Source organism: Gallus gallus, chromosome 2 (genome assembly GCF_016699485.2).
Source record: "Gallus gallus isolate bGalGal1 chromosome 2, bGalGal1.mat.broiler.GRCg7b, whole genome shotgun sequence".
In the NCBI taxonomy this organism is placed as follows: Eukaryota; Metazoa; Chordata; class Aves; order Galliformes; family Phasianidae; genus Gallus; species Gallus gallus.
Genome location: NC_052533.1, coordinates 26,950,854 through 26,971,928, shown reverse-complemented (window position 1 = coordinate 26,971,928; position 21,075 = coordinate 26,950,854). Strand labels below are relative to the sequence as shown.

General features: G+C 35.6%; 1 long non-coding RNA gene across 1 annotated transcript in view; it reads right to left on the bottom strand.

Moving 5' to 3' along the window:
- Window positions 1–8,801: 8,801 nt before the first annotated feature.
- LOC101748265 overlaps window positions 8,802–21,075 on the bottom strand; it is a 55,068-nt gene continuing 42,794 nt past the window's right edge. The window contains exons 7-8 of the long non-coding RNA XR_006938635.1: window positions 13,992–14,210; window positions 8,802–9,069 (exon numbers count right to left, since the gene is read on the bottom strand). This is a non-coding gene — a long non-coding RNA (uncharacterized LOC101748265). The remainder of the gene's footprint in view (window positions 9,070–13,991; window positions 14,211–21,075) is intronic.

Below are 21,075 nucleotides of genomic sequence, written 5' to 3'. Positions count from 1 at the left end.
TTAGCTACAGCACCAATATTAAGAAACAAGTTGAGGGATCACTTTTGGCATATCTCCTCCATGCCAATTTTTTATTTATAGTTCTCTTCTATGCCACTATTTTATTTATGGTATTAAATATATAAAGAGATTATAATGCAGGGGGGAAAAAAAAGACTATTACAAAAAAAAAAAAAAAAAAAAAAAAAAAACTGTTTTTGTCTAAGAGCCTTGCTTATGAACAAGGCTACCTGGCTTAATACACACAAATATTCGACCACATACAGATCTTTTCCTCTTTTTGTTCAATCACATACTTTATCTGTGTAGCCTCAAGGTGAATATAATAGAGCACGTTTTCTAAGAAAGTTACATTAGTCAGATCTCATAGCTTAGGAGTGAACAGTGTTCTGAGTTTTGTTTCTAAATCAGAGCCTGGAATATCTTTGAGCCTGGAATTGCGTTAGTATTAAGCAAAGCATTTATCCCCCATGTTATTATGTAACCATTGTAAATAATATATAAATACCTCAACTTTATCTTAGCTTAGTACGATGTTTAGTACTGAACTCATTTATTAACACTTTTTATTGAAATGTTAGTAAATCCATCCACTACCTTTTCTTTAAGGTGGTCAGCTCCTCCTAGTGGATACCTACGATATACAACAAAATGTAGTCGGACTTCTTGAGTTTGTCCGATATTTGCTAAGTAGAGGAACAAAGGTGGAGCCTTAATTTATTTTTCATCCTTAAAATACAGAAAAGAAAGGGAAAATCTTTTGTCATTTAAACTTATCAGCTATAAAACTGAAAACAATACTCATGTTACTTCTTGCATTAAAGCTTTCCATACTACTCATAGCCTGAATCTTCTGAGTCATATCAATGTGAGATGCAAGAGTCTGCCCTGCTTGATTACTCAGATGCTTGCCTCTCAGCTTGGCAAGCTTTTTGAAGTGTTTTGCAAAGCTGAGCAGTAAAATACAAACTTGTATAAGGAATGAAGTATGGAAGTCTGAAAAAATATACTTGTATCAATATCTTTTCTTTTTAGATATTCCCTTAATTCAGCAGCACTGATCACATGAGTAGTTATGTATGACTGCATGCTTATTGGAGGGGGTCTCTGTCATTCAGCCAGGAACACATTTCTAATAATCTGCCTGCTTTTCCTTCCTCACTTTTACTGCATAACTTGCTATTTCTGCCACGACATTTCACCTGTTGGAACTGCCCAGTGAAACTTGAAGAGCATCCAATGTTATCGCTATGGGCTTTTAGATTTTTCCCTTTCTTGCATGCGAACACTTGCAAGAAGAAAACGCAGTCTCTCCTCTCCTTGTATCTACATAGAAGACTCAGAGAAAGCTCAAATAAAAATACACCTGCAGAACTGCAAATTATCAGTGCAATGAAAGAACAGCTTACACAATGCTACCTATATATTGAATTTATTACATAAGATCTCCAGCTCAAAACCTAGTTATTTCCTGGTACGTAAATCCTTTTTCAGAAAGAAACTAAGAAGCATTGAAGAAAAAATAGAAGAAGCTGCAGTACAATCCAGTAATAACAAACTATCAACTGCATGGGAGGATGCAACCCATCCAATGTAACAAAGGGTAAAACATCCGCTGCCATTGCTCCAGCTATTCCATGTCACCAGCAATTTTCAAGTTTTAGGTTCCTACACAGAAGCACTATTATCAGCTAATTGGTAAAGATGTGCTCTTCGTGCCTATTTCTAAGTACTTGCAAAAGTCCTAATTTTCAAAAGAAGGTATTTAATGCTTTCTGAGAAATAAGGCATCATGCATCATACCAGGCACCTATGGAGAGAGCCAACCCAAATCAATAGCTAGGATCTTAGCAGGAGGTTAAGAACCCACGCACAGCACAGCAAGCAGACAAGACAAGCTTCATTTCTGATAATATATACACAATGCACTGAAGAAAGTCTACAGGCATTGAATCTTTTAGGATCAGTAATTTGCCTACTCAACTATTTTGGTATTGTAAGACACAGTCTTGTGTGCCAAAGCGTATAGGCAACAATTATCCAATAATTTTCCATATCTAACTACTGATAGAAACTTGAAGGTACAATCTTCAACATTAATAAGAGAACACAGAAAAGAGGTTTCCCTGCACAGCCCCTTATGATTTTGTAAGAAACAAACAAACAAACAAAAAAGGTGGAATATCTTTAGCCTCAGGAAAATTGCAATAATTCTTAAATTCACATTCCTAGTGTTCTCTACAACAGTCTAGATGCAGACATGGTCCAGGGTTTATCGTTACACAAATTTCCAAGACTGGATTTTTAATTTTTGTGTATATACACTTTTATATAAAGTCATCTGATCAATAAATCTTTATGTAGCTGGCTTCAGGCCAATGTTGAAGAATGTTCACCTTAAAGTAACCCCTCTGTCTTTCTGTAACAACTTATTTTCAATTGAACAATTATTATTAGTTATTATACCAGTGTCTTAATCTAAACTGAAATCAAGGACTTACTGCATTAGAGGTTGCCCATAAAATCTCTAAGTAACAGTAATTGAAAAAAAAATTAGTTTGTAACTCATATAAGCAAGAGAGATTCATATGAAATTTATTCCCCTTCCCTTTGGAAGGTGAGGTTCAGGAAACTTCAGTTGAATTAAAATCTTTATTCTATTCTCTATCAAAAGACTTTTCGGCTCTGAAGGGTTATTAGTTATATTCATCGAGTTGCATACAACAAGGATGATTTTTCTATAAGATCAATCAGTGTTTTAAAAAAATACATGCCAAGTTTGAATAAAAAAATTGAAATTTTGTCGTTTCCAATAAAATTCACAGCTTGCATTTTAACTCAGGATTATCAAGTGTTTCATTAAACTGAATTTGGAAAAACAATTGAACACATAAATCAGCTCTTTAAGAAAATGCAGAACACCTTAAAGACTGTGCAAACAGATAGTTTCAGAAACAGTGCATAATCTAATTGTTTGCTAAGATACCGAAAGATTTTTTGGACCTGAATGTAGTCTTTGAAACTAGTTTAACTGAAAAGAAAAAGAGACAAAAGGGAGAAAAGAGAGAAAAAGGAGGAGAGGGAGGAAAGGGAGGAAAAGGAAGAAAGGGAAAAAAGGGAAGAAATTCTGTAGCCACAAGAAATGTTTATAAATGCATTTTGCTCAGTCCTTGAGTTGGGACAATTTCTAAAATAACAGAATTGCATCTGATTCAGAACACTCTCTAAAGGTCCCTGAATTCAATATAAATTCTTTGGTTGAGTTTAATGGGCTCTGAGACACAGCCTCATATGTTAAAATAGTTTTTAAAGAAAAAAAAAATGATTTCCTTTACTTTCAGTTAATCAGAGGACTGCGTGTAACATATTGGTAAATAAAAGTTAGTTGTTCAGAGTGACTTGGATCACTTGAAGAGGTCTGTTTATATGTAAACATAGGTTTTAAAGCAGAGAAATGCAAGATCTTCTATCTAGAAACAAAAAACATTTGTAAATTTAAAAAAAATGGAAAAATGAATGTTAAAAAGTTGAAATCTTATGTTGGCAGCAATTATTCTGTCTCTAGATTAATAAAAAAAATACTGTCATGGTAGGGGACTGGTAAGTTGACATAGTCTTTAATTGATTTACAAGTAAGAAAATATTTGTTAAAAGCAGTAAGGCAACATTAACCATACTATTACTGGAATTCTGTGTTCAGAATTAGTATCTATAATTCTAAAAGTTGAATATAATTATAGATGGAAATAATATCTTTCACTTAAAAATCTCTGACTTTGTAACATGAGATGAACGAATAATAGCTATTTGCTGAAACACATATATCTCTTCCAGGTTAGATTCAGGAGGTAGCCCATCCAAACAAGACCATACTGATCAAAAAGTCATCAGGTGAATGGTTTGAAAATTGCTATGGATGCTGCAACATATCTACCATGGATGAAGCTTTCTACATCCAACCTCACCAATGAATCCCAGGGTTTTTTCTCAAATTGCAGATGCACCCCACTACCTTGAGTTCCTCCAAGCCCAGAAGTGAGGTCACGAGGCACTAACTGAGATGCAGCATATGTAGAGGGCTTAACAAGTTTAAGCATCTGTGTGAAGAATTTTGCTCTGCCCTAGGGGTATGTTAAAGGTTTATAAGGAATGTGCAACAGGCACAGAATTAACAGTCCATTTAGGCACAAAATACATCAGGAACTCATCAGGAGCTTCTATGTGAAGGACCTCACAGAGCTTGTGTACTGGAACAGTAACCAACACAGTACAGAAACAGGCCTACCCAGAAGGACCACTGGATAGGCCTTCACCAGCCTTTGTCAACTGAAAGATCTCAGTAAATCCAGCCCAATGGGGACATTCCCCATTGTGAGACTCGTCACAATGCAGTGATAGCTGTTAGGATGTGTCAGGAGGCTCTGGAATTTTTGCTGTGAGGACCAGGAGCATTTTCATATGCCTGAGGCAGAACCGCTCTTTTGCTTGCTGCACAGATCAAACACCTTAACAGGACAAGGGAAGCAAAAGTACAAGTTTTCACCATCACTGCTTGAAAAGCTGTGCATTTAGTTCCCCCATAAGGATATCCAGTGAGACTATCTGGGAGGTAATGTAAATAATTCAAGTAAAAACTGAGAGAGTTGTAGTTACTCCTGCCACAGGTATGCATTTCTATTCTACTTTACCAATCCCTGTCACAATAACCACAATGAATTAGACAATTATGAAAAAAAGATCCAAAAAGCTAAAGCCACTAAACACATAAGAAAACCTAAAGGGCACTTAATAAAACTCTTTGATTTGCTATTTCAACTTTTAATATGCTCTATCATAATTAATTTTGATGATCTTAAGCTAAATTAAAAGCAGCGGGTAGCACTGCATGGAAGGAAAAGTATAAGAATACCTTAATGGAGCCACCCAACATAGTGCCCTGTAGGCAACCATAACTTAATTTAAAAGCACACTTGATATGCAGCAATACACCCAAGTAAAATGGCAGGTGATCCTCAAAACAGAATAAGAAGTAGCTGTTGTATCCATCCTCAGCCACAGTAAAACTGTGTGAACACAGTACTTTTCATTAAGCAATCAATAATATATTTTATTAGTTCCAGAACACTGCATACAACCCACTAGAAGCAATCACACTACACAGTTTTGAGTGTGAATACCACAATTAAACCAAGAAAAAATAAATTAGTTTTTCTGAAATCTGGAGGTTTTTGAGTTGTAAAAGTCCAATTACAAATTAGCAAGCTGTGAATAATCAGATAAGAAAACCCCACAGTTTCAAAGCTGCATGAGCTTTACTTTTAAAATCCCCAGAGATTTATGAAGTTAAACAGTAATTGGTTGCAAATGAGACAACTGATGATAGCTAACAGAATAACTGTTTTAACCTTTAGTTTGGGGACTAATAATGGCCTTTTGGGAACACCAAGATCTTTCTTTTTGAAAAATATAAAAATAACTAGACAGCTTTATGTAATTCCAAGGTACCAACAAATATGGCTTTGTTTGGAAATATATGATATCCTAAACTCCGTCCAGTGCAGCAGTTGACTCAATTTCTAAATGTATTCATCCCCCCCTGCTCCTATTAAATTCGGGGTACACTGGTTGTTAAAAATATTTGGAAATCTGGTTCTGTTACAGTGCTAGACCAGAGATAGCCATGTCTTCAGTCTCACCTAGATCTAGATGTTAAGGACTTCTTCTGAAAATCTTCCTGTATCCAAATCAACCTACTACTATCAACTTGCATATATATATGCAAGTTTATATATATATATATATATATATATATATAACATTTTATATAGATAAGATGGAACTCTTCACTGTGTCTATATCACAGTGTGCTAGTTACTAAGTACTTAGAAGAAAATAATTTTGTATATTGCTCTCTTTTTAATGTAAAAATTAAACAGTGAATTTTTCATTCAGTTGCAAACTCTCACGGAAGTGAATGACCCTTTAAAATATGTTAGAAAACCAGACCACTCAGAATATGAGAGGCACATTTCAGTCTGCTTGCATCGGAAGTACTCAAGAGTAAGAGTGACTGATGAGGAACATATTTCAGGCTTACAGAGCACCTGTATCCTTGGGGACTAGATGAAACTGTGAGAAAATTGACCCTATAAAGGACAAGCATAAAAATGTTATGACATTTGCACATATTGTCACACCTTCAATACATAGAGTTCCAGCAGTAGAAAAAAGAGATATGACTGTTTAAACATTACTGTTTTTACCACTAGTTTTCTTTGCAAACTTTGCTGATATTGCAGACTGAATCCATGCAGTGCAAATTATCCTCTATTTCAAAGATATCAGCTTTTAGATGAAGTTCATTTTCTTGCATAAATAGGATACTACATAAACAAAGGTTCTTAGACAACTCAAGATTGAGACTGAAAAATACTTTCAATCTGTGCTAGTTAGCATAAAACAACATTATGTTTCCCTGAATGGCTATACTAAACATTTAACAAAAAAAGTCTACATTTAGAAGGCATAATTTGACTGGTTTCGTTGCAAAGCCTTCTGATTACTACTATTAAAAACTTACCATGATTCATGCACATTTCTGAAATAAAAAGCTGGATAGAAACAAACAAACAACAACAAAAAAACAATACCTCTTACATTTTTCATTAAATTATTTTTTTCCTATGAATTTGGGGAATTTTAAAAGCTTTTAAAATAAAAATCATTTTTTAATTTCAAATTTATTCCCCCCCTACATGTTATTATTATTATTATTCTAATCATCATAACATAGAGAAAAAGAAGCACAATAAAATTATGATTTAAAATATGGGGGGAAAACAGGTAAGACATTAGTGGACCTTTATTAAAAATAAGTATATTTTTAGACCTACTTCTCAGGGAGGGAAGACTTTTTAATTAATAATTCTACAATTGTGATTAAAATTCAGTTGCAACCAATATGTACGAAAGCGTTGTAATTTTTTGCAAAACTTTCTTGTTTGTTTAAGGAAAGAAAAAAATCAGCCACCCTAAAACAAAGACCAAAGAGCAACATTCTCCAGTACAGCACAGTAATCTCTGATGACACTGCAGTTATCCAGCTATAACTTTAGGATCACAGGATAAATGAGGCTGTTGGAAGAAGGAGAGCTCAGGTTTACCTAGCCTCATGCTGAAAGTAAGCTCAAACAAGGGTACTTCGGCTTTTAAACAAGAAAGCCTTGAAAACTTCCAGGGATCGAATCTATCACTGACTTCTCCAAATAAAGAACTTCCTAAGACAGAGAGGATACTCTTCTCTGAGAAAACAGTTTTTTTCTTTCCAGTAATGACGTACAAACATACAGCTCCAGCTTGTTGCACTTCTGCAGCAGGTCAATTGTTTCTCTTCTCTTAGTACAAGCAGACTAAGCATAGACCATAATTTAGACTTTCCAGTGATTCTTAGATCAGCCTTATTTATTAGCCACTACATATCAACACACACAAGTTATTTGCAAATCTCTAAAGGCGTGGCATTGAGAATTGACTGAAAAAGTAATTTTGCATAGGAGGACACGGTTTAACCTCTTCTTTGGTTTTCAAGATGTGGCTATTGGCTATGTAGGCATCATTCCTTGGTATGTCCATCATGGCCACTTTCAGCTGTTGTACACTAGAATATCTTAATATTTTAGGTATATTTCACCTAGATTGTGGAGCACACAATTCAGATTTTTGCTAAAGGTAAGATCATAGTCAAGATTTACTGTCTTGGCATCCAAGGACATTCTTCTTGTTGCATGCAAGGGAAGAAGTAGAATCACAGAATCACTGTCTGAGTTTATGTGGGAAGATTTTCCTGAAAGGGTGTGGGAGGAGGCAGAGTGAGTCTGCAGGAAAGCCCTCTGGGAGAAGTATGCAGCAGCTGTCCCAGATTAGGTCAGAGCCAGCTCCAGTCAACTCCAAAGGGGACCACACTGACCAGAGTTCAGCCAGTGAATGACTCTGGATGTGCCTCCGAAATAACAGATTTAAGAAAAGAAAAACTGTTCCACAACAGCAGCTGAAGAGAGGGGTGAGAACTGAGTGAGAAACGGCCGTACAAAAACCAAGGTCTGTAGTGGAGCTTACCTAGGTATCTCTGTGAAACCACCACAATCATAGAATAGAATGGTCTGGAGCACAAGGGACTGTATAAGTTCATCTAATTCAACCATCCTGACATGGGCAGGAACATCTTTCACTAGATCAGGTTACTCAGAGATAACATACCTGAAACATATTTGGCATTGTGCTTGAATACAACAAATCCTGGGTAACAACTTGGAAAGGAATCATCTCGGTATCTTAAAAACAGAACACCTATCTAACTGAAACTCATAAATAATATGATCTCTAATTGAAATTTTCAGATTTGTTTTAATACAGAAAACAGTCTGTTTTAAAATATATAATTTAAGAGCTGTTTTGTTCTCTGTGGAGCTGACCTATGTTATAATTTTCAAATTTTTGGTTAGTCTAATTTTCATACATAAATGGAGACGTGGAAAACTGTAATGAGTTATATTCAGAAGTATTATGGTAGTGTTACACTTAACTCATCTTCTCATATTGTTATATCTCTTGAAATTAATGTATGTATGTGTGCATGTATGTACATATATATAAGCACATATTCATAGGTCACTCCAAAAGTAATGTTTCCTATTTATTTCCATGGAAACTACAATGGATACAAAGAGCACAATAACACTGTTGGATACAGCAAATTCACAGAATTTTTCAACATAATCATCACCATTGTCCAATTCACCTGAATGAGATTTTCATTTTGAGTTGTTTCAGCTACACAAGCCCATCCAGAATGTGGCTTGTTTTTCATATTGCTGTTGCTACTGCTGAAACACACCACCCACTGCCTCACTGTGCTCACCTTAACTGTTTATCTCCATAAATATTCAGCAAGTGTCAATGAATGTCAGTGGGTGCCATTTCTTCCATATAGAGAAAGTCAATTACTCACCTTTGCTTCATATGCACTTCCATGTCATATGCCATTTTGTCAGACTGCCCCTCTGCTGCCCCCTGTCACATGGCAACAAATTGTAATGGAATACTGGTGGGAAGGTTCAACCTCTACTGCCATACCACCAACATCTGCCACCTCTGATGTCATAGGCCAACATATTAAAATAGGGAGGTGTTATTTTCAGAGCAACCCTCATGCATATATGTGTGTATATGTGTACAAAATGTTTACCTCAGTTCATAATCTGCTTAATAAAAGATTAATGTTCAGTAATACTGTAAGTGTCATTACTCAGTTAACGTAGGTATTAATATTAAATTTAATTTACTTACTGTTGAATCAGCAGCCTTTATTAAAGCATCAAAGCTATGTGATGAGAAAAAAAGTATGGATCGTATTCCCTGGCAACACAAAGAGTTCAGGAAATAAAAAGTGCTTCAATCATATGTAACATAAAAATTAGAGTATTTTTATTGCAGAAGTCTTGCACTTCAGTGACCCACTTACTAGTTATATTTTCATTGTTTTAAAGGCACTATGAATTAGAGCTCTGCAGTTTGAACAGAATCATACATGTGCACTAGAACCCCTGTGCCTCAGTTAACCTTAACTAAGTTTCTAACAGCAAGGCAGACAGATTTAATGGATATGGTGCCATTCCACAATACCAGAAAGAAATAACAATATTGCAGAATATCAAAGCAACATAAGAAAGTTAGCTATTAAAGCTTCAGAAAAAAAAAATTGCCAAACCTTAGAGGAAACCAGAGGTGTGTGCATTCTAAAACATCAAAGTATTAAAATTCTTCCATCGTTTTCAGTATTCTATATTAAAAATCTGGTGTTCTTCTATCAATGGCTGGAAAAAGTATTTTAACTGCTTCTGCAGCCTAATACTTTATGCACTGCAGTTCACAATGAAATCATCTGCTTCAGTGGAAATAAGCCTTCAGTTGCAACAAATATTTACATTCTTCTTTACAGTAACAACAGTCTCTTCCTGCCCTTTTGGAAATAACTATGGCCACAGCTTTAACTCAAACTGTAAATAGAGGAATGATTATGTGATCCATATGAACTCTATCCAAGTTCCATGAAGCCAGAGGGAGACTTTCTACAGATTCCAGAGGGACCTTACTAGATGATTGTAGGTGTACCTGTTCCTTCAACTAGACACCTTTATTTTGTTCTTTTCTTACTTCCAATGCAAAGCAAATGGATTTGAAAGTGTTGGAGGCCAGTATATGGCATCAGATACACGCTGTTTGATAGTAAAGTCTATGTGTTATGAGATTTTAATTTATCTTCTTTATGCAAATTGATTAAAACAGACTGATAAAATGCTCTGAACAGATAAGATAATCAAGCCTGGCCGCTAAAAGTCCTGTCAGCAGTGACCCTGTAAAGAGGCCAGCTGCCTCTTGAGAACAAGAGCAGGAACTTTGAAAATCTAAAATCTCTACTAATACCACTGACAAGAATTCTTTCATTTTGCTGGATGAGTTCACCTTAGCTTTGGTTGTCATTTCCATTACTGAATGATCCCCATTCTGAAAAGGGATAACTAGTTATTGATCCTCATGTCAGCAGCTTAAATGCTGCTAGCTAGGAGCAGCAGCAAAAGGGAAGGCTGCTGCACCAATGCTGTAATTTTCTGCTATGCAAGGCTGCATCTCCTCCTTTTCTGTCTAGGAAGGCTCGAGGCTCAGAATAACCATGGATCTCATAATCAATCATATCTCTGTTGTTCTTTCTACTTTTAATTTAGGAGCAGGCAATACATGTCTAAGATACAGACTGTACTGGATTATCAGGATGCCTGAGCTAGCTTGTTCTGTTACTTTGGTATCACAAGCAGCAGTGTAGCTACAGAAGCATGCAGCTTGGTGCAGGTCAATATTCCCTTGGGAGAAGAAAGGACACAAGGTGCTTCAAGTGCTTGCATTAACTCTTGTAAAGCTAATTCAATTATATCCTAAATTGCCTGACAAAATCACATTGGAGATAGCACCAAGATGTGGGCTCCAGGTCAATTGATTTGTCAGTTCTTTCATGCTGTGATTAGCTTGAGATTTTCAAAGGGTTTGTTATGAGTTAATTCTTTCTGTCCCAAGAATAGCTAAGAGTACACAGCCTGACTCTTCTCTAAAGACTTAATAGCCTAATATTACAAACATATGCATTTAATATTTGAGAAGGTTGACTATAACAATGAAGAGTAATAAATATATTTTATGAGAATACTTCTTGGCACTCCAAAGAATCAGCCCAAATTTTTGGTCTCCAGGAGATCAAAAACTTTCTAAATATCAGTCTGTATATGTTCAAGATCCACATACATGATCTGAGTTGTCTGTAATCCTATTTCATTTCTAATTCAAAAGACCACTTCCTGAAAGCTCTGAAGGGAAAACAGTGGGGCATTTCCTTCCTCTTTCCTCCTTCTTTGAACCATTTCCTATTGATTGCACCAGAGAAATGCAAATTCTACAGCTAATTTCCTTCTCAAAAAAAAAAAAAAAAAAAAAAAAAGTGTGTTTAACTTCACTGGGAGCTACAGATCTATGCTTTCTCTCAGAATCTCATCCCATTAAGAGAGACAAGGGAAACTAATAGATGTATGTCTCATACATGGGAGTTTATCTATCAGAACTGAATGAAAATTTTTCTCTTACAGCACTCAGAAGGGTTAAAGGTAAACATTTCTCTGCTTTTTACCACTTAGTCCATCTCCTGAAAGAAAGCTTCTTTTGAGCTGCTGAGCACAAAAGTGCATCTGGAAAATGTCAACTAATGTATTTCAAAGTTATTACGTGAAAAGAAAAAGCCCTGATGTTTTTTTTTATTTTTTTATTTTTTATGAAACCTTCCAAGAAAATTCACTTCCGAGATCTGGCTTGAGAATGAACAGGAGACATTTCTCATCCCAAAATAATTTTATGAGAAAGGTTTAAATGTTTAGAAAATACATTGGAACTGCAATTTCTCCCTTAACCAATAACCTCGGTGATGGATTACATGACTGATAGAGTGAATATATGTGTATACACATGTACACACATCATTTCACTTGTTTACCTTTGGATCAAAAATAGAATGTTACAACATTTGTTTTATCATTTTCAATCCCCCCTGAGGCATTGTGACATTTGGTGCATTTATTTTTCCCGTTAAGAGATGATTCTTTAGTTCTTTGAAGCAGGTGCAGGAAATATTTAGCAGAATGTTTACACTGTGACAACTATACATTGAGGGGAATGAGGGGGAGTGTGTGTGAACATGCACAGCAAGTCAGAAGTTGATTACATTTCTTACTTCTACACAGTCCAAACAGACAAGCTAGAGAGAATTTCTGTCCTCACTGTAGCTAATAACACATACATAGATTTCAAAGGGACCAAAGGCAATCTTGTCACTAACTTGAATTGAGCACCAAAGTCATGTACGTGCGAGTTCTTATGTCTATGAGTAAACTTCTTACTGTTCAGCTTTGAACTCTAAGCTTGAGGCTCCTCCTTATAGCTAAAAGAAAAAGGTAAATTCCTCCAAAATTCCTTTCAGGGAGTCAACAGTAATTTACTATTTTGTGCCAGAATACTTAAAACTAAGGTCTTTGTCCGTAGAAAATATCAGTGAAAAAACAGAGTTTAAAATTAATCTCCATACTTTGGATTCTTATGCTCTTGTTGGAACAAGTTTTATGATTAGGAGTATGCAGAATAGACAGATACTGATGATCTCCTGAACTCCAGTATCCTACATCCAAACTGGACAAAACTGGTCTAGATGTATTAAAGTAGGGATGTACATGTCATGCAGGTTCTGCTAACTTAAGTACGGTATGGGAAATCTGGGAAAGGTTACTTCTGTTATCTTAGTGAGAAAAAGACAGAGCTCCGAACGATACGTCAGGAGTTCTTCTAAACCATTATGCTTCATTGATCAATGAATGGAGAAGTTCTCCCAAGACTCAGGTGGACATGGGTGTCACTAGGCACTAAAACATATATATAATCTTTTTCCTGAAGTCAATGAATATTTAAATACTGATATGGAAATTTGAATAGCTCTCATATAAGAAAATGCCTTATGAAGTCAGGGCTTAGTGCATGAGACATGTGATGGCCACTTCCTTCAGCAAGATGTAAATATCTGAATTTCCCCGGGTAATTAAGTAAATGGGCAACATTATCTCCACCAGTGACACAGCATGTCTGTAATTATGTTTTTTTTCTTTACATATCTCAGTGCATTACATTTAGAGTGACCTACATAACATTCAGAGAGCTTTTGCCTTACATATATTTAAAAGACAAAAACAATACTTTGTAAATTATCCAGTTCTTAGCAGCATTCACCAGAATGCCAGGCACCCTATTTGTTCAGTAAAAGTTTTGGTATTGTGTGATATCTCTCCACTCAATATGTTGATAAAAATGTTTCCCTTGAATTTTAACCTTTCTGTAGAACACACACAGGAAAATAAGTTTGATTTCATGAAGACAAAGCATTTTCTTTCTCCTGTGTAGAGCTAACTTCTGGTTATGTAAAAAACTGTTTTTTAACTCCTACTTTTTATGTCACTATTCAGAATCTTTATTTAGTACATCCCCAAATTCTCTTTTGAAGTAGCACTTAACAGGTTGATATATGTAAGAGTTAGTAACATCATGGGTGTCATGGTGTAACAAGGAGAAAAGGTCAAATATCAGAAACCTGGATTCTATCCTTTACTTTGTCATTGACCAACACTATGATTTTAGGCCACTCTACTTTGTTTTTTTCTGCCTTGCAATCAGTCATTACTTTTTTCTACTTAAAATACTGCACTGGGACAGTAATATCTTCTGGATACAGTTACACAGTGTTTAGCATGCTGGGGCTCTACGTTCATTTGAGGATTTTAGACAAGGTAGTACTACAAATAAATCATCACAACAATATTCTTAATTGCAGTTAAGATTAAACCTAAAGTTACCTTATTGGAGTGTCATCCTGGTTCCTGTGATATTTGTCTGAACCTTTCTTCTTACGGTATAACACATTTGCTTCAACTCCATTGGTCAGCTTCTTCCTCTAATGCAGACAGCTTAATGGATTTTTCTTACACACAGTACAGCTTGTTTCTTAGTATTAATTTCAACTTCAGGTTATTGTGCAAATTATGTCCTAGCTGGAAATTGAACCACGTTGACCACTGAAAAAGAAAAGCCTAATATATGACCTGTATTAGACAAATTTGCCCAGCCAGCAAAGTACGGTTGGATTGACTTTCACTCCGTCGTAACACGGCAGTTTGTTAGACAAGTTCTCCACCCAGTGGCTGCAAGCGTTAGTGAAAGCAAGGACATGATCCGCAGTATACCACTGAAAACCTGGAGAAGTAAATCCTGCTTCAGTAACTCCTTTAACTCAAAAAGGTGCTTCCTTCATTTAGACCTAAGAAATCCTTAAAACAAAGATTTTATGGCAAAAATAGACGTAAGTACAATAGAATTAAATACTGATCCTTTCCTCTCCTCCCACACCCTCTTCTCCAAGCAAATGAAACAAACAAAAAATTGACACTAAGATTTTCTACAGAATCTGCTTTTCAGAATGACTTATCAGCATGGGCTCAGAACTGTGGTTTTTTTTATTTGCTTGTTTGCTTTCAGCATAGAGCAGCAAGTCAACTATTCCCTCTTACCCTCAGCACAGGGCCAATTATAAATCCTATCAAAGTTATTTGAAATAGGATGTAACACTGTGAATAATTTGCTTTATACCTTCAGACTATACAGACTCAGACAAATGTCAGACTCAGATAAACGATTGGCCATTGCTTCAGCATACAGGTACCTTTTCTCCCTAATAGATGAGTGTCACACAAGTCTAAGATCGACTAATACTATTATACCTGAAAATTTGGGAAGTGGCATTAGAGGGGAGAGCTGTTTTTCAGAGGAGGTGCCTGACACATGGAATGGCTGCAGGACAAGAAACTCTTTGCTGTATTTTTTCTTCAAGCTAAGAAGAACAGTGCAACTTATTTCCATCTCCAGGAATCTCTATCAGTGCCTCTCTCCTCAAACCACTAAAAAACCCTGTTCAAATATCTTTTTCCCTGAAAGAATGCCAAGGAAAGTAGGGATCTGGACAGATCCTGTTTTGACAGTTCACAAAGAAATTCCCCTGTTACTATTATTCAAGTAGATCTGTTGGGTGACTATGGGACTTGTGACCATCTCAGTTAGCACATCCCAGAAAAGTGAATATTTCCAGTCCTGTGTTTTTCATTTTCCCCGTGTCTAGTACAACCTTCCTCAGTCTATGTGCTCAATATTTTAGCAGAGAGATATTTAACCCAAGAATGTAGAGTCAGCTGCCTCAACAAAATTACTATACTTTCTATGTTATTTGGAAATTCTATTTCTATTGTGGAAAATAGCAAGAAAAAAAAAGTAAATAAAAAAAGATTCAGCAGCAGTATGGGTTTATACCTGTATATAATTTGAGAGCTACTACTGTTAGTTCATTCTTCTCATAAATCATGCACTTTTGCTTTTCACATCTCTCTCTCTCTCTCTCTCCCCCCAGTACTCTTTCTGAATGTTGTGTGTTCTCTCCATGTAGAGATATAAATATATATATGAGGAGAATGTATTCTTTGAGGAACTTGATGTTACTGTATTTTTATATATAAATACTTGTTTATTGATTATTTTCATGCCAATTTAAAAAAATAGAATCTATCTATAAATTTAATATCAGTATTCAAATTTATGAAAACAAGATAATGTTACAGGAAAGTTACAGGAAAAACATAGCACAGCCCTCCCAACCTCCTCCTGACTGAGTTTCACAGAGAGTTCCCACCAAACTTCACACATTTATTAGATTGGACTGGGATTCATTTCTGAATAAACATCTGAAGATCTTCATTTGTGAGGGAGGAAAAAAATGCATTACATGTGTGCATATAATGATGTGACTTAAGTACCACAAAAGGTAGGAGGGAAAAATAAAGTTTACAATCAGGATTTTGTCCTGCAAATTTATGAAAGCTTTCCTTACAAGACTACTGTATTTACTGAGACCCACTGATTAGTTAAGTGTCTGCTTTTTCTGGTTTATGACACTGCTCATTTTGCCATGCAAATGTTTCTGTGATTAGCCATCATTTGTCACATTCCAGCTCCCCTAAATCAAAACCCAAAACTGAGCTATGTATTTATATACGTTTTCCATAATTTTGTTTTATCAAAAATCATCTTTCAGGCAACCATTTGGTTTATGCTTAAATAAATCTGGATTTGATTGGTTGTTTTTCGTAAAGTATCTTAGAAACCTGAAATGGAAAGATGTTTTTTTAAACACAGAGAGTTTTTGTTTTGTTTTGTTTTTGTTTTTTTTTTTTCTCCTTTAATAGAAGGCTGATGAGAGAAATTCTGGACAAAAATCTTACTGTACAGATTTTAATTGTAAAAGATTGCCATGAAAGAGGGAAGTAGCCTTACTTTGAATCTCTTTTTCTCTTTTCTCCTAGAACCTAAATTATGATTCATTTCCTGCAGGATATTTAGAGTCTCTCCAATAATCAGAGAAAAGTGCAGAACAAATACATTTAAGCTGACGTTTCATTTTGTACAGATTAAGCACGCCATCAGCCTGGTGCTTTGCTGACTTCCCATGCAGACAGGACTTAGTTTTTTGGTGAAGAGCCAGAAAATCTGCAAGCCCCTCCTGACAGCGGGCTGGCCAGCATGTCACATCCTTCCAGGCAGGAAGCCCTTCATCCCAGAGGAAAGCACATCACTTTTTCAAACTGTTAGCCGACTTTACCGCCTAGTGGTGGTAGAGTAAAACTTTTCAAGTGAGTGCTGGCGATTAAGAAATAAACTGTAATGAAGAACAAATATTCTACCACAGTGCTATGCTGGAATTAGGGCTACGTAATTGCACAGATTTTGCACTTCAGTGCAAGTTTCTCCTCTATTTCTATCTGCCTCTTTAGTACCGCGCCCTTCCCAGTCTTTGACAGATACTAATGGTTGGAATTTATTCCCTGCAATGTCTTTTCTAATTATCTCCAGGTGACAAAGTACTTCCCCTGCCTAATACAAATAACTGCCTGAGCCTTCCCTGTTACATTTTTTCCCCTTCTGTACATCAGTTTTAGTGTTAATACATAGATATCACATAAAGACAGGTCAGAATTACAAAAACAAAAACAAACAAACAAATAAACAAAAAACCCTGAAAATTAAACTATTCAACTTTTTAAAAAATAGCAGTGTGAAAAGCAAATAATTTAGTAAAATTGACTCTGACGTAAGAAATCAGAAGATTTTATCAACAAATCTTTCTCAAAGATGTTTGCTCCAATACCTCACTGAAATTGCTCCTCATTTGTAGCAGAGCATGCATTTAACAAATTTTAGATAAAGCATTGGTCATACATGGTTTCTGAATTCAACTTCATATGTATTTCAATTTCCCTGTCAATAAGACAGGGTCATAATTCTAAGCAATACTTTGCAGAGTGCAACACCAAAGAATATACCATATTTTTACAATCCTGTCTTCAAAGACAAAAGAAAGTCACCATCAGGAAAAGGCTCTAAGCCCCATACAATACATTAATCAAATGACTTGTTTGGTACATCACAGCAATGTTTAGGCTTATCACTAAATACAGATAGCCTCTATCCACAATGAATAGCTTTAATACCAGTCTATATTCTCTGCTTCACCCTGCAAAGTGTAGCTGGCAGAGGTATGGTTCCATTACCTGAACGAGACTTGCATTTCCATCAGTTCAGTTGGTTAAGAACTAAAAGTTATGATTGATTGTGACAGTAGTTGTAATTATTATAGAGAAGATACTGTAGCCAAACATTTACGATTTTAAATGAAGAAATCCAAGATGATTGCATCAATTTACAGCCATGTTCACACACAAAGTATAAACTTCTACATAGAAGTTTTTGTTTCAATGAGAAAGAGTTCCACCAGTAAAAAAAAAAAAAAAACTGACTTTCTTCAAAATTCCAAAGGGTTTCTGTCAGTTATTAATTCATACACTCCATGTTCATGACTGACAACTGCTGCTTCAGACTTTGATGTGTTTGAATAGATGTCTAGTTGCCTTTGAGAGCACCAGGTATTTTCTTTGTATCTCACTAAGGGTAGTGTGTACCATCAGAGGCATCTGCTGTTCCATCTACATTTCCAAAAAGGGATTTCTAGGGGTGCAGAGCTCCAATCTTATTATCATTTCAACTTGACCTGCCCTTCTTTTGTGGAATTTGGTTTCTCTTGTCCTTCACAACCTTCCTACCTTTTCTTGCTCTCATACTACAGATGAAATGACTTCTCAGAGATCCTGTTCAGACTGCAGAGGCAGGAGAAAACCATCCACTTCTGTTACTGGTTAGTCGTTAGTCAATACAGGCTAATCAAAGACAAGTAAGAAGAAGTGGCTGGACATAAACAGTAACAGCTAAGATTGATCTACAAAAAAAAAAAAAAAAAAACAACAAAAAAAAACCAAACCAAAACAAAAACAAAAAAAAACCCCACAAAACTTCAGAAAGTTCTGAAAACTTTCAAGAACTTTTGGTTTAACCTTTGGTCTATGGACTTGAGGAAAAAATAATGGACTATCACTAAGGATTTATGAAACTTAACTATTCTTTTAGAAAAAGTCTACCTAAGTCTATTTAAGAAGTCAAAAATAAGACCCCCATGAGGGAGCAGGTGCTCATCTCTGCTCTCTGGTAACAGTAGCGGTATTCGAGGGAACAGCATGGAGCTGCATCAGGGGAGGGTCAGATTGGAATTAAGAGTAGGTTTTGTTGACAGGGTGGTCAGGCACTAGAACAGGCTCTTCAGGGTGGTGGTCATGGGCCCAAATCTGTTGAAATTCAAGAAGCATTGGGATGATGATCTCAGATATAATGTTTAATGTTTAGTTAGTACTATGTGAAGCCAGGAGTTGGACTGGATTCTTGTACGCCCCTTCTAACTCAGAAGATTCTAATTCTATTCTATCTTTCTACTAATAGGCTCAGACTTGGTAGACAGGCAGAGCACCAAAAATGTTTGAATTGGCGAATCCATGAATTTGGAATTGCATTTCATTTACAGAGACAACACTGTTTCTTGATTGTATGTATGATGAATATGATGAATAGTAAAAAAAAAAACAAAAACAAAAAACATAAAACAAAAACAACAACAACAACAACAACAAAAAACCCACCAGAAAAAAAGAAAACAAAGTAGGAAGGTTAAAAATGAAACACTACTTATTTTGGAAGAAAGCCATTTTTTTCTCAACAGTCATTCTTACTATAAGCCTCTTTTTTGTTGTTGTTGCTGTTGTTAAAAAGCAGGTATTATATTAAATCAACATTTGTTTTTTTCTTCATAAGTATGCTCTCAAAAGAACTCAAGCACTAGCATAAAGCTGCTCCTTCTTACTCTTATCTGTTATACAGACAGCTGCTTGGATTCTTTACACATTATTCTTCGGATTTAACACAATAATAGCAGAATACAGCACAGACATAAACTACATTCATAATTACATTGGATGAAAATATCTGAACTATTATAATTTCCTGATTTATATCTATATATCTGCATCAAGAAAGAAAAAGAAAAAAAAGGAAAAGGAAAAATAGCTGAAAGATGATGATATTAATTAGGAATATTTTATAGTAATTACATCATCAGCCTTCAAGGAGGAGGAAGAAGCAGCAGACTTTTGCATGTGGTTCTTATACAGAAACCACAATAAATAAATAATTGATGATACATACAGTGCACTACATCTCACTGGAATCAATCAGCTCAAGCTTGTGGAAATTAGTACTATTAGCAACAGAGAGAATAGCTCAATATACTTGCTAGAAGATAGTCAGTTGCAAAATATCTGAATTAACAGGAGAGAAAAAAAAATGGAAGTGAAGAGGACCACCTCTATCCTTCGTTATATATATATATATATTACTCAGAATTTCACACATGCACCTTTCTTTTGTGTTTATGGATCCACAAATTTATCCTTGTGGAGTTTTTTCTATTAATACCTCCTACTTCTCTGTGACAATCAAAGGAAGTGATTAATCCTGATTCAAACATGTACACGGTGTGCAGGATTAGCTAAAAAGTCCCCCAGCTAAAACCCCAAGGACAGAAGAATACCTATCCTGAAAAGACATGAAAAACTTACAGTGAAAATGGATGTTTCAGGTCTTTTTCTGTTGCCCTTCTGATTACTGACTGCACTTTTTAAAAGATATTGTGACACGTTAATATTTCCATGTTCACACATCTCTGCCCAGTAATGCTGATAAACCTCCAGGTGTCAGTATGGCTCTACAACAATTCAACTCCCTTTAAAAAGCCCTGAACTGAGAAAGAAAACATTTAAATATGACAGCTAATATGCTGCCTAGGGACTGGGACTTCAGTATTCTAGTTTCTTAGCAGCATTAAACACAATTTCTTCAAACACTCTTTGTGTCATTGCCACAACTCTGGTTATGAAAGTGATGTTTTGCTAGTGTTCTTCGTACTATACAACCACTTGTTGGCATGTAGTTAGTCCAGTAAAAGTATCCTATTTGTCGTGGTATTTACTACAATTTTAACACAAGACTAACTGTAGCAGTAAAGAAAACGTTGCATCAACCTTCAGCCAGTTACATATATCCATCCACCCTGTCCCCAGTCCAGATTAATCAACAGTAGCAGCAGCTGAACCAAACTATCCCGAGATACTGCTTCTCTTACTTAAATAAAAGTAATATCCAAGAGTGGTTGCATCAAATTATGAATTTCATTCATCAGCCTCTTCTTCAACTGTGTTCATATATGTCCAAACATCAATCCAGCAGCATAGTGTCAGAGAGGGGAGGGCTCAACAAATTGCTTATTTTGATTATCTTTAGGGAAGGTGACCTTAACTGAACTATAACTAACACCTGGAAATATTCATACTTGTTCTGATACTGAGAGGATCCTCTCTTCTGGTTTTTGTTGGTGTTTTTTTTTTTTTTTTTGTTTGTTTG